This window comes from Mizuhopecten yessoensis, unplaced genomic scaffold (genome assembly GCF_002113885.1).
Source record: "Mizuhopecten yessoensis strain PY_sf001 unplaced genomic scaffold, ASM211388v2 scaffold81, whole genome shotgun sequence".
NCBI lineage: Eukaryota > Metazoa > Mollusca > Bivalvia > Pectinida > Pectinidae > Mizuhopecten > Mizuhopecten yessoensis.
Window position 1 is genome coordinate 195,139 of NW_018403368.1, and position 15,099 is coordinate 210,237.

Sequence of the window (15,099 nt, forward strand, 5' to 3'; positions counted from 1 at the left end):
TGGGACGCGCATGACTTTTGAAGTTAAATGTGTATTTCTCTATTCCTCATTAACAAGTGTAGTACACACGTCCCTTATTCCTTTACGGAAAACACTTCCGGTTTTAGGTGACGTCATCTAAAAATAGACAGGTAAATTATCATAGGTAAACTTTACTTTGCAGTAGTCATAGTGTGGATTTTTATCATTTTATCAACAGGTGATATGTTATGTAGAAACCAATCGCTCGTGTATACCTGTCGACTGTGTGCTACCTGAAATATACGTACAGGTGAGGAAAACAAAAAGCGGTGACGTCACAGGGCCGAACGAGTGAGAGAACCGACAGGTTTGGCAGGGTGTGACCGGTACATACACAGGGAAATACGCTTCAGAACAACATGGAGGACCTACCGGGCTAAACTCGCTTACAATCTTCCACCGACATATTCAACAAGGTAACGTAAATATATCATTAATTACCCATCTCAGGTGTGAGAAACACCTCGTGCCGACCTTGGCGGTTCGTGAACTCGCTGTTCAATAATAACTTGATTGACAAGTTTGGCGGCCATGATAAGTACATGTATATATGTATTTTTTACATAAATATACAGTAATAAATAACAGAAAGTTCTGTGAATGTGTTCTGGATAGGTGACAGGACAGGTAAATGGTGTAGAAAATGTACATGTGGCACCTACAGTTCAGGTATATGTAGCCGTGCAAAGGTATGTGATAAAACATACACATGTACCCGGGTGTTCTGACACGGGTGGGATTGCCCAATATACGGGGTACCACACAGGTGTGACCACAGTGTACTCTAAATTACATACCTGTGTGTACCTCGAATATACCTGTCATGTAGGTGTTCATTAACGATATGACTTTTATCATAATGAAAGAGGTTTATATGGGTGGGTGTAGAAAAAAAAGTTCTTTGGCAGGTGAGGAATTTATAGGGAGGGGGGAGGCTGGAGGTTCAATAACCATTTGGTTGACTATTCTCTTCATATAAACATGTTAGAGTCAGGATTATTTATGTGTTAGAAAAGTCAAATAAATTAATATGAAAATAGTTAAGACATTTTTATTTCTGCCCCAGCTAATATTGGTATTGAAGTATATGATGTTAATTCTTAGTTTCACTTTGTCAGCTTAAGTATCCATGCAGATAACTCAATTTGATCACTACAGTGAGTGGTGCACAGGAATGAGTTTTGTAATGTGTATTCCCTATACCATGTACACATGATGAATCACCGGGCTGATCATGTTGTCAATATGACTCTGACAATATCAATATGTAACCACACAATTGACATATTGATAACTACCATGCATGTCCAGCTGTCAGCATTTCACAATAAGCTGATCAAACTCCAATCTTTTTTGTATCTAGGTAGACCTGTGCATTGCCATGTATAATCAGGATGACGACAATGACATATCATTACACCAGTAAAATTCAAGAAACAGTGTGACTGTGCATATTTTACGAAAGAAACATGGAGATCAGTGTTAACATAAAATTGTTGAAAGATTTTACAGTCGATTTTTATTTACATGGTTTAGTTTTCAATAACAACAAGCTGCCGTTAAATTGTCTGACACATTCCTGTAGTATTATTACTTAATAAGACCCTATAGCCAAAAATTAAGAAACTTCCCCAAAACCAAATAACATTAAGCCGCCCAAGGGACATTTACCACACAGTAAGCTGCATACCTCAAGGACAATTACCACTAAATAAGCTGTACACCACAAAGACATTTTCCACTAAATAAATTGTATACCACAAGAATATTTACCACAAAATAAGTTGTATAAGCTGTACACCACAAAGACATTTACCACAAAGTAAGCTGTATACCACAATGACATTTACCTCAAAGTAAGCTGTACACCACAAGGACATTTACCACAAAGTAAGCTGTATACCACAATGACATTTACCACAAAGTAAGCTGTATACCACAATGACATTTACCTCAAAGTAAGCTGTATACCACAAGGATATTTACCACAAAGTAAGCTGTATATCACAAGGAAAATACCACAAAGTAAGCTGTATACCACAAGGACATTTACCACAAAGTAAGCTGTATACCGCAAGGACATTTACCACAAAATAAGTTGTATAAGCTGTATACCACAAGCACATTTACCACAAATCAGATAATACCAAAAGGACATTTACCTCAAAGTAAGCTGTACACCTCAAGGACATTTACCACCAAGTAAGCTGTTTACCACAAGGATATTTACCACAAATCAGATAATACCACAAGGACATTTACCACCAAGTAAGCTGTATACCACAAGGACATTTACCACAATGTAAGCAATGTTCTATAGCTAGTACAATCACACCTGAAGCAAAGTGCATCACTGTGTTATTTACCAAATAGGAAGACCTACATCTTTTGGATCAATTTAGTTTTTTTGATGGCGTAAGATATTGCCAGATGTACACATGTCAACATTTATTTTGTAATGACCCCTCAAGTCAGAGGTCAGTTTACTGATCTACAACTTAAATGGTTAATAAAATTTTGAAATCTCCTTAAAAAAAATTCAGGACCCAAATTGTCTTATTTGATTTACAATTAAATGCACATGTACCATATTTACCATAGTTAGCTCCCAGGGTACTGGAAAATTAGCTCAAGTGGACATTTTTTATGCTAAAAAAGCAAGTATTGTCAGTTGCTGTAAAGGAAACATTTTTTTTCTAAAAACTTTAGAAAAAAAGTTTTGTCAGGTTTTGAGACAGTAGTGTCAGCATAAAGTGTATATTGTTAGTACTATTTTTGTTATTTGGATAGAGCTTGAAAGGAGGGTGTTTGGGAAAAAGGTCAGTTATGATTTCGTTAAGTGGCCAAAATAGGTGAGACACTTATTACAGTGAATAATATATACCTAATTTCTTTTTTTTTGCTCTGCCTGAAACTACGTAATTGTGTAAACATTTATGTAAATTGATTTTTAGCTGTGCATCAATACACATAGGTATATATACATCAAAATCTCACTTTTGAATAATGCCTTGAAATTTTGTTACTTTAATATTTATTTTTCCCATAAATATCAAACTGCTCAACATTTTTTTTATTTCCTGGTACTTGAATTTAAAAGTCTAAATTTCAAATTTGAAAGTGTCACGAACGTGCATAAATAAAATTTATTCAAATTATTAGGAAATAAACAATTTTTATTTTCTTTCTAAAAGCGGTTAGTCATAGTGACAATTTGACGTGTATCACAAGTATATTATATATATATACTGATCTGTGTAAACCTGTTCAGTGTTGATGGAGAATCTAACTGCATCATATGCACTTTGACCTTTGACCCCTATAAAATTTGGAGATAAGATCAAAGAGAAGTGTTTTATCTGTGGATACTTATAAGCACACAAGGTAATAAAGAAACTGAAACTAGACACGGGTCAGCCTCACCCCTATATTTTCAGATACCATATTTCCCCCATCTGATTGCTTTCAGTTGTGCCCCTTGACTGAGTTAAAAGTCTTTCTGTGAAATTTAAACATGTCAAAATACAAGTAAAATAGCATATCATTTCAAACCCAATAGTCATGAAAGCAAAATTTTGGAAAGTCAAAAGCAATGATCTCGTCATGCAAGTGTCTACTGAAAGCCCTTTCCTACTCGCAAGAAACAGGTGCATTCAAATACTTTTCAACATTGTTTCGGGATATGACCGAGAGAGATTGACCATTAGGGCTTGATCTGGACAGTTGTGTACATGTATATGTACACCGCTGTACTGTGTACAAGTATTGTTTGTAACTGTTTCTTGTATTCACTTCTATACACCTGTGCTTATCTCCACACAGGTGCCGAGAAACCTAATGAGTATCAGTTTGAATAATTCATTTTGCCCTGCTTGTTACAGAGGCAGCAGAAATCAATGTGACCTGGGTTTATTCACCATCTCTTGCTGTCTAACTCTGTACAGGGGGTCTACGCTTACGTACCCAATCATCTACACATACCGACACCGATTCCCGCCCTAGACTCTTACTGTGGGTAGGGCCAGGTCTCGGGTAGCTGCATATCCTGACAAACGCACCATGATTTTGCATACTTCCAACCCTGATTATTGGCTTTCTCCATGAACCTTTGGCTGCTATTGGGTCAAAGTTCTCCCTGAATTTCATCTGCCTTACCTGGCACATAATACCACTATCTTGTATGCAGTAATCTAAGAATTCTACCTCGCTGATTCTTGGAAATGAGCACCACCTGCTCTATTTCCATGATCGTGAGAGAAACCTCGATCTTGTAATGTGGGTCTCTTTGCAGTATATGCGTTTAGACTTCTTGGTGACACAAAAGACATCAACGTAAATCTTTGCCCATTGCAACAATTAATTGGTATCTTATTTAATTCCATCTAAATTATATTTGCCCTTTTTCAAACTTTATGGTGTACTGAATTCTGAAGTGAGATAGTTTTGAATATGCGATATAAAACATTGTGCTGTAACGACTATACTCCCTAACCGGTGTCCTGAAAAGTTACAAGACAAACACTTCTGAAAGTCACAATTATAATTTTACCCCAGATGCGTTTAGAAGTATTAAGGATTATTATTGAAATCCAGATCTATACCATTATACTACAGTATAATGAATGGTTTGTTTTATTTAGAGTGAGAAAACAGTGTTGAAGGAGCTTTGGCTGAAAATTTGGACACCGTCTGTATATGCTTCAAGTACATTACACGACAATTTTCATACATTTTGGTGTAGTGTATGTATGTATATATGATTGAAGTTCTCTTTCAATCTTTACTGATGACCCTGGCTGATGAACGAGAGGTCCACAAACCCTCAAAAAGAAAAAATATCTTCACGCATGTTAAATATTCTACCTTGCTGATTCTTGTACTGAAATCTTGAATAATGTCCCATCTGTCATTCTGCAAAATCATGATATCATCAATTTCAGTTTTTTTTTTCAGTCTTAACTATTTGTTTGCATTGTTATATAGATTTCAGTGTTTATAAAGACTGCTGTTTTATCAGTTCAGTGGTTATGTATTGACACAGCTCCAGTGGGTGGTACAGCTTTTACTGTAGGCCTCCAGCTGGGTGATAACGATTTTATACCAGTACATTTTATATGTAGTGTCTTCCGGGTAACTGCATGTTTAACTTTTGGGCTAGGTGTTGGTATAGAACCATGATCTATGAATTATTTAATTCATTTTTAGTAACGAGTACAAAATTAGATAAGCCATGATTCTTTTGTATGTACGTAATGAATCAATCTTCATTAGACATTTAATTCATTTAATTTGCAAAGAATACAAAAAGTTTAATTGAAAATAAAATCATTTTAAAGTCAGGTATGATTTTTTATGTTTAATTGGAATTAAATTTGAATTCTGAAACTATATCCTGTTTCGATTGATATGTACTAAATACGACTTTATGGAAAATTCTTAACATAATTAACAGGATAGGATATAATTAATGATAGCAGTAGTTTGTAATAGGAGTGAAACATTACTATACGTTATCCTGCAGTGTTACTAGTTGTACTGCAGAATGTTTTCTTTCAGTTCGGTACACAATATAGGAACTGCTGAAGAAGATATACATTTTGTTCAAGCACTGAAAGATTTTACAAAAATACCAAGTGTTGTAATGTAAGCAAGTCTCTAATTGGTTCAATTAACACTTGAAATGAACCAATCAAGTGCAGCATTATATAGATGCTTCCTGTATCTTACTGTTTGTTACTTTAGTTACTCAGAACAAAGAATTCAATAACACCAGTTGCTGAAAAACGGATATAAACATTTAAACTGTTTGACAAGCCTCTGGTATTCTTTTATGCCAATATACTGAACAACCCCCCCTCCCCGAACAGTCGATTACCTTGTAAGTTAAATTATTGCACCACGTAATAGTGACCAAACCCTGATGAGTAAAGCATATTATACTGTTTTACTCCTTGTGTGTATATATATATACATTTCTATTGCATGTTCATCTATAAGCATTATCATAAGAATTTGCATTCATGGGGCTATGAATGCAATTCGATCTGTCTCATTTTGAAGCTTAAATTCTCCTCCCACTTGGAATGACATGAGACAACCATTAGAATCAAACATTGTGGTGACGTCAGGCTGCTCCAGGAAAAATGCTGTTCTATCCTTATAAATTTGATGCTAAAGGTGCCTTTACTTACTCACCCCTGAAGACATTTGAGCTCTTCCAATTCAAAGGAAGGAATAGTTCATTATGAAATTTCAGGGGTGAATGAGTTAATAATATAACGGCTATATACTCCCAATTCAAATTTCCACCCTTAATTTATCCTTGCCATCAAAATTTTAGGACATTTACCACACACGGGCACTGCACTATTTAATGCACCTACAGTACATTTTGTACATACACTTGAAAATCTCTGTGTTATACATATATACAGCACCTTCAGTAGGACAAACTGATAATCTCTGAGAAGTATTTCACATGCTAGGAGCATAACCTGACTACCTGATAATGTATTCTAAACCAGGAAGTGGAAATCCTTAGCGAGGTATATATCATTTATGTATGCATTATAATTTCCTCATCTAGAATTATTCTCTTCTTTATCATAAACTAATTATTTATGTACAAAATCTAATCAGTCACATCCCTCCCTTCTTTAAACATTCCGGGTAAACTTTCAAAAATTATATGCATTGTTATCTTTCCTAACAGGAAAAACTAATTTCAAACTCTAGTATAATTTTAAATAGTGTTCATCTAAACAGGTATATCAAGTTTATACTTACGAAAGACTGATTTTTTTCATTTATGTGTTTATATTCATTGAAGTTGCTTTATGCACATCCATGAATGGCAAAATCTATAGAGTTTTACATATGACACATAAACTTTATATTAACTAAAACTAATTTAGTAATTACAGTTATTTATTATAATAAGTTTTTGTTGGAGTAATTATTGATGATTCGTTTATCAGTTTTGAATTTGTAAATGAGATAAATAATACCTTTTTTTTATTTGACAATGAAACATATGCATGACCTAGTCAGTATTTTTTTGCCTAAGTTTTACATCCGAAAAAAGGCTGCTTCCTCTAGCAAACAAAGAAGAAAATAGAGGAATATGTTCCCAATTTCAATGAAAATAATGCTATGTTTCCCAATTCATGCAGGAACAGCTGGCTGTTGTAGGATTCAAGTAGAAAAAATTCCACTGGTACCCAAGGGGAAGACATTGTAAGTGGGCGTGGCCTGAATTTTTTTCTTTCAAATAAATAAAATAACTAACATTCTTCAGAGGGCTTAATATAGTTACCCAATTGGGATGCATATCATGTATGTTTTTGATCACATGACAATTTAACACAATTAAATTATTTGAAGATGAGTATCAAATTATTTACCAGGTAGGGAGATGGCACGGTGTATGGTAATTAGGTATGTTTTAAGATAAAAGGGGTTGAACAAATGTTGTCTCCTAGCCTGCAGTTTTAGTGTGTTGGTGAAGGTTTCTGTGTTGTACAGACAGTGTATTTGATGGTATTTTAAGTCACTTGCCTGAAGGGTGGAAACCAACCTGGTTATGGTGGAGCTGGGTGACACAAAAAGGGTGTGGCTTATTATATTAAAATACGTACATATCAAATATTTGATGAGTTAAAATTATCTTGCTGTTTTAAGTCAACTGGTCATTTGTGTTTGAGCAAATTTCAGCACTCCTGTTTGCTCTGTAATATTCAACGCATAGACAAATCCATTATTTTTACAAATTAGGGACAGATGTGTTATTACATACGAATAGGTATATTGACATACCTAAGGAATGTAGACTTAGTCATTTTATTGTAGTCTACCTGTGTGATACACCTGTAGAATTTAGTGACAGGGGACTCAATAGGTATCGGCCAAATGACCCGTGGAACGTTACACCTGGTTGACCAGCGTTTGATCCCAGGTATATATTGTCCAAGTGAATGGCACACAGACTAAATACAGGAGAGGTCAGAGTATTATGGGATGTCATGTCTCGCTGACTCTTCCGCCAGGTGCGTGCAGAGTAGCTGTGTATTGATATAACATTCCCTAAATGTCGGAAAAAAGGTGTCGAAATATGTGCTTACCAGTGTATATATATATTTTTTCTTTTTTGCTTGGTTAAAGAAAGCTAAAACCGGCAATGTATATAATTGGAAATATGGACGGAGTTCTTAAACATTTGTATCCCACAAAGACAGCTATTATATTTAATAAGGTTTGTCATTATCTGCAGGATCGGTATGATCAGTGATTTTGATCACAGAATTTTTAGAATATGTTACTATCAGAGCTGTACCATTATTATTCCTCAGATTATTTAAAGACTCCAAGCTGTAGCTATAAAGACTCTGTGTCTCAATGTGTGTTAGATGAACACCCCTGTGAATCACAGATCAAAGTAAATAAAATGTAGACATATTGGCCACTACACAGAGAATGCCTAATCAAATAAGAAGTGACTGAAATAATTGAGCAAAAGTATCATTGTCAATATCATTAGCATATTTTAGGAGGTATGCCAGGATTGGGTTGCCCCCCCCCCCCATCCCTTTCACATAATGTAACCTAAACAATTGTTTCATAGCTACAATGTACAAGGGAATTCCATTTCTAGAATAAATCACCTGGAATCTGACTCTGATCTGAATAAGACCTGAATATTGGGCCGAAGTGGACATCCCGAAGTGGACATCCCGCTGCCCGCCTTCCAATAAATGATGTTATAGTCCAAGCCGAATGGTTAAACTATGACACAATTATTTCACCCTGTAAAATAAAGGACGGATTATAAACAAATGATAAATCGGTCTAGCAACAGGAATACAGCTTGCTAGTTTAGAGCAATTTCTTTCAAGTCAGATCAAATTATTTTCCTATTAGAAGGTCAATAAATGGTTTGTAATATTTGTAAAGCTGAAGTAGATAACATGATTACTGAAATCTGTATTTATAAACAGATTTGAAACTTTTTATTATAGATTTCCTTCATATATAGTATCCAGTTACTCATTTTCAGTGTCCGAAACATGAAGAATTGTCAAGTGTAATTGTTTACAACAGGTACAACAATGTTGTCATTTGATGTTTTGCTCAGATTAATGTTGGGCCCTTGCAGGAATTACTTGTGGTGTCTGCTGATGGGACATTAAAATGGCTAGGGCTGTCCTTCTGCCCGCATTGTTCTTCTGCCCGCATTGTAATTATTGGAATCTCTCCTGTTTCTTTTTCTTTCCATCCTATTGTTTTATTTTAAAATGGTGTCTCACTTAATTAATGCGCCCACCCTCATTTGACCTTAGATTGTAGATGGTGTAAGGGCATTAAGCCACAAGTATTCTCTGTGTATATAATGCATTCTATGCATGACCTGTACATCAGTTTTCAACAACGACTTTGCCTGTAGAGGTCAATTGAGGTCACTAGAGTTTATAGAGGTCATGGGGTCAGAGGTGAGCGTACTAACCCCCCCCCATTCATCACTGTAATAAGACAATCGGACATGTACAGTGAATGTCTTGTTATACATCACTGCTTGATGAACGTCACTTTATGACCATTTTGACCACTAGCACAATCACTGCCTTGACCATCATGATCATCTATATATGACCATATACTGACCACTGACTTTCTTGACCATATGATGCATGGTTATTTTGATCAGCTGGACTGATAAAAGTTACAGGTGTAAAAAGCAGGAGTGGGTGTTTGGTGGTATTAAAAAAACACACCAAAAAAAACAATTATTTAGAATTTTTCATAGAAAGGTTATAGGGTATGCCTTATTAAAAACTAAGGTTTCGATTCCCCCCATCATGCCAGCAGAAGATGATTTCGTAAATAAATATTCTGATATATAGAAATAAGGATATACGGTACCTTTGTGAACATGTTTTGTTTAAATCTCTGCATGTAGTTTGTTGTGGGCAACATAATTTCAAGTTTGATATTGTTTTAAATTTTGTTATATACGTAATAGTTTTTATTGACCTCACATAAGAGTACATATTTATGTATTGGTACACAGGTGGTGCACACTATAATATGATGTGTATGTATATACTATATATTATTATGGGTCAAAGAAGTAATATAGACGGTAAAATCCCATATAACACTGGATCCTAATGGAGGTATGTCCGTAGGATACAAATTACTTAAAATAGTATATGGGGCAAAGAAGTAGGTTGTCAAATTTTTCGAGGCGATCCGCTCCTTTATCAAGACACAGTGAAACAAAACAGTTACATGTACATATATATCATATTACTATATATATTATTAAAATATAGTGTGTCCAGAACCTGTGTATTTTAATATATGAATTCATGTACATATACTTCATGTTACACATTTTCATGTGTCTGAGTGTTGGAAATAAAATCTGAAATCTGAAAATTTATAAACAGACAAGAAAACAGTCCGAGAAAAGAAACACCTTATCAGTGTGCTATGATCAGTAATAAGTATGTTTACCTGGTGATGTCATTTGGTCTCGCCCTACATGTACATTACATCCGTAAAACAGTATTGATTTGACAGGTAACAAATCTACAGGTACACAACGCTGCCCAAAGCAATACCTGAGTTGTTTGAAGTGCTCATCACAAGATAAATGCATTTTATTGCTTGCTGATAAGAAACAAAACAAAATAAACATTCTTTTTAAGATTTTTTCCTTCCTCCATGTAACATACAGTTTATTTTGAATCCCTTTTCTCTATCTGTGAAAATGTTGACTGGTAACTACTGTACCTAACCCAGTTCTTTCATTTACGGTAAAGAGTATCAGTTTAAATTGCAAAAAAAAGGGTTCCACAATTAGAGCTAACCCATTCACCCCTAAAGTTACATTTGAACTTTACCAAATCAAAGACTAGGCAAGTCCAGTTTAAATATGTAGGGGTGAATTAGTTGATAGGCTTTAACGTTGGGTGTAGCTCCCCCCCGTATTCTTCAAAGGACAGGTATCAGTCTTGCTATTGGTCAGATTTTTAACCTGAAACCAAGTCAATAGCATACTGTACATGTAAGCCTTATAGACTTGGACATGAGATGTTCGAGAAGTGCATGCACATTTCTAGAGAAGATATATCAAGAAAGCAGAACCCCAGGATATTGAGGTTGAAATTTATACCTTAATTTCATTTACCGTTAAAGTCACCTTGCATTGCCAGGTGTAAATCCAGCTTGATAAAATTCTGAGGGAGATTTTAAATTTGTGACAGAAATTGTAGTAAGCTATTATAAACTGACATCCAGATACAATACCGTTCACGGCTACACAGCTGTATGAATAGGTAGCAGCATATACTGGTAAGAAATTCTGTGAAAGACCGGCATCTTTCTATGAAGATTATTTCACTTTCATATGTTCACGTCTCAGAAAATGCTTAAGATTGACAATGCATTGGGCCATTACATAGCATTGTATGGAATGAAGTTTGGATGTGCTGAAGGCACTATACTTGACTAATAGCTTGATCATAGCCTTAAGGTTATTCTTATCAGGGAAATTTTACCAGATAACACCATATTGGTACACATGGTGCAGTGGTATAGATCGATACAGTTGCAGTGATACATACAGTAACTGCACCCAGGCAAATATACTGCAGCGTTACTGTTGCGAAATAGTCACTGTAGATTAAAATTTGGCCTTAATTCTTTGGACATGCCCTGCTACGAAGTGGTGCATGGCATTAAAATCTAATCCATGAACTTTTTGCGTTTCGTTCAGTTCTGGACTAACTGACAGTTTATCATGTAGCTACTTAATGGAGCTTACAGAATGTCAAATAACTCACATGCTTATATATATGTTCAACAGCAGGACTTATTGGCCTTTGACCTTGACCTCTGTGACTTTGCTATATTTTTAAGTGTTGGAGAATGGGTTTCTGTCTTACAGATATGTTTCTAGCTTAAAAGTTTTCCTTGATAATGGGTGTGAATTCACTACAAAATATTTTAAATAGTTCATGTATCACACAAAGTACTTATAGACTCATGGCTGTAATTAAAAGTGTAGGGTAAAACTATAACACTGATCGAGCCGATATTCACAGGATTTTACCAATGAAGGGTAAATTTTGACAAGGCGATCTGGATGATTTACCAAACAAACAGCAGGAAGTCAACTGTAGCATTTTAATAGAAGTACAGTCAGTTTAATGTATAAAAATTGTTGTTTCGTAATTTGTCTCTCATAGTCTCAACTGACTGCAATTTCTTAAGCTTGTTACAATGTCATCGCTGTTTAAACTGAATTTTCAGCTTCATGTATTACAAACAAATATGATATGATGTTGAATCTGCAGACACTCTGTCCAAGCAATATTTCTGTCTATTTTTTAACCACCAACCAAAGAAATTTGGTTCCAGTAATGACAGCGTATAAAAAGAAGATTGATCAAGAATTAATATAAGCTCCAAGCTTGTTTTCCCATCCCATATTTATAGTTGTATTTGTAATACTGTTGATTATTGAAAAAATATTGTTTAAACTAAGATTGATCGACCTTCTGCAACCTAGAACTCTCTGAAAACTGGACAAATTATGTAGTCCTAGAGGTGCAAGTTTATACTGAGTTACTGTATATCTATAGTAGTTTCTTGAATGATGAATTTGTTACAAAAAAAATAAATCCATCTTCTGTGATAAGTCTAGACTGTAAAAGTTTGTATGCCTGGAGGGTAACAACAGGTCTTTCAGGATGTGTGGGTTATGGATGTGCGTGGACGAGCTAAATGTTCCGTATTTGTGACTGCGCACTCAGCAGTCGTCCTTCTATACAGTAACACCTTAACCGACACACACACATTGTACATCATGCTACTTAAAACATTCCAAATTATTGATCACGACAGTCGCCTCAAACTTTTTATCGAGGTCTGTTGTACATGTAGGTTACAGAAAAATGTTAATAATTCCCCCCGATTGGGTATTAATGCCTTATCTTCCTACAGGTACACCGTATGTCAATTTACAGGTTACATATAGCCCTCATATATATATATACACAGCTCGTTCAAAGGACTAAGATACTTAACCACTTTCTGTCTTATTTGTAAACTCTATTTTACTGACAAAAAAAGAAGGGGACTACTTGATCTTGTCAAATTAAGATAGTTGTTCGTTAAGTCTTAATGCTTTAATATTACAGAATGTCCTTTACTGAAATATCACTAAAAATAACTCAAACCCAGTTATATAAAGCAGTAAGAAAATTCCTTATGTTCTTGAATAAAATTTCACCTTGTTGACCATTAGCATCTTTCTCTCAGTAGCTTTATATCTCTGCCTACTCTATACATAGATCCTGCTGCAGAATAGCTATTTCCATTTCATCAGACAGTGATATCCACCCTTCCAGTCAGGGAAAGGTACTTCTGTCTTACCCTAGGGTATAGATGGGGATTACCCTGTCAATTGTATGACTTCACGACGACAATGCGACGTCAAATGTCACGTCAACATTAGCAGATCACGGAAGATAACTCGATCCCGATTGGCTGGAAATTATGAAATCAACATTTGTATTGCATGAAATTATCACTTGTATTTGATGTGGAAGAAAAATAATCATTCCCGCTTTTGAGTAAGACAGAAAAACCTCAACCCTTGGGATAAGGTTATTAAAAATCTGGCCCTTAAATGGAAAGGGCTCTGGCCAGACACTTAAAAAATCTTTCCCGTTTGGTTGTGATTTTTCTGTCTTACCCCCAAGGTGGGGAAATATTATATTAACCCTTTCACCACTAGACCATAATGGATTCATCTATATCAATACATGGTAGAGTCTACTAAAGTTACATAGGGGTGAAAAGGGTTAATATTTCCATTTTTCTGTACCTACCAGTGATGGTTGCTATATATATTATATTAACTGACCTGTATGTCTCCAGTGTCCGTACAGAAGCTATTATCTTTCAATTGTTTGTACCTGACCCAAAGTTGTCATAATCTGTATAACTGCCCGCCCTCCATACCTTCATAGCTTTGGAATATCATGGCTATCACAGGTATTGGACACTCGGAGATAACATCAGTTTTCTATGTGTGAATATGGTTTATGGTATCCCAGCTATATAAAGCTTAATTCAATGGAGTATAGAAATACTACATGTACATGATATAGTATATAGCCAGCAATAAACTGTAGCCCTAGGAAAAGGGAAACAGGCCCCTATTCGGCTACTGTTATGTTAATGTATTTTGGATGATAAAAGAGTTTAGATTAGATCAGACAATAATTTGTATAAAGATTTCATCAATTTCAGTTCAGCAACAATAGATCATATAATGTTTATTACTGAAAAAATATGTCAAATATGGCTTGTAATTTCATTTTGTATATTTTAGGAATAATTTGCTGAAAAGATTTCAAAATGATATTTACATTTATGAACATCCATGGAATAAAATGTCCTAAATGTGAAAATCAATTTGAAATAAAAAGCAAATAAAGTTTAAGGGTGCACGTTAAATTTTCTTTGATAATTGCTTTAAAAAAGTACCAAAGGTGACTTGTCCACATTTAGGAAATTTGTAAATATATGTTTCAATGATTGTAACACAAGACACATCATATCATCATGTATTCTGATAAGTACACAATGCTTTAATTGAAAAGGGGGAGTAACTCTTAACTCTCAAATGCAGCTACAAAGTGTATATATATATATATCCTTAAATATAATGTAAAATAAAATATTACATCTAAAGTATTACAAAAAAACATAGCTGATATTGTTAAATGCATACAATGTGTTGCAGACAGATTTGCTAATTTGACAGATATAGATTATCAGGTATATATATTTCATGTACCTCACTCACTCAGGCATACAAGATATACAGTGGGAGTAAGTGGGAGTGATAGATTTATACATGACTTACATATGATGTGAGCCAAAACCTATGTATATATATGCACCTGTATGTAAAATCACTTGTTAATAAACACTGGGTTCAGCAGCTTATACATACTGTTGTAATGTTATGATGTGAGACTCGCTGACATATTTCTAATTTATCAG

The 15,099-nt window shown here is 34.8% G+C and overlaps 1 protein-coding gene across 4 annotated transcripts in view; it reads left to right on the forward strand.

Moving 5' to 3' along the window:
* The first annotated feature begins 122 nt into the window (after positions 1 to 122).
* Positions 123 to 15,099, forward strand: part of LOC110451918 (myosin-VIIa-like) — a 68,198-nt gene continuing 53,221 nt past the window's right edge. The window contains exons 1-2 of one of the 4 annotated variants that reach the window (XM_021500254.1): positions 123 to 437; positions 7,194 to 7,257. The gene's annotated coding sequence lies outside the window, so the exon portion shown is untranslated. Of the gene's footprint in view, positions 438 to 6,485; positions 6,567 to 7,193; positions 7,258 to 15,099 lie in introns of those variants that run through there. The other 3 variants (XM_021500336.1, XM_021500184.1, XM_021500420.1) reach the window with 3 other exon arrangements.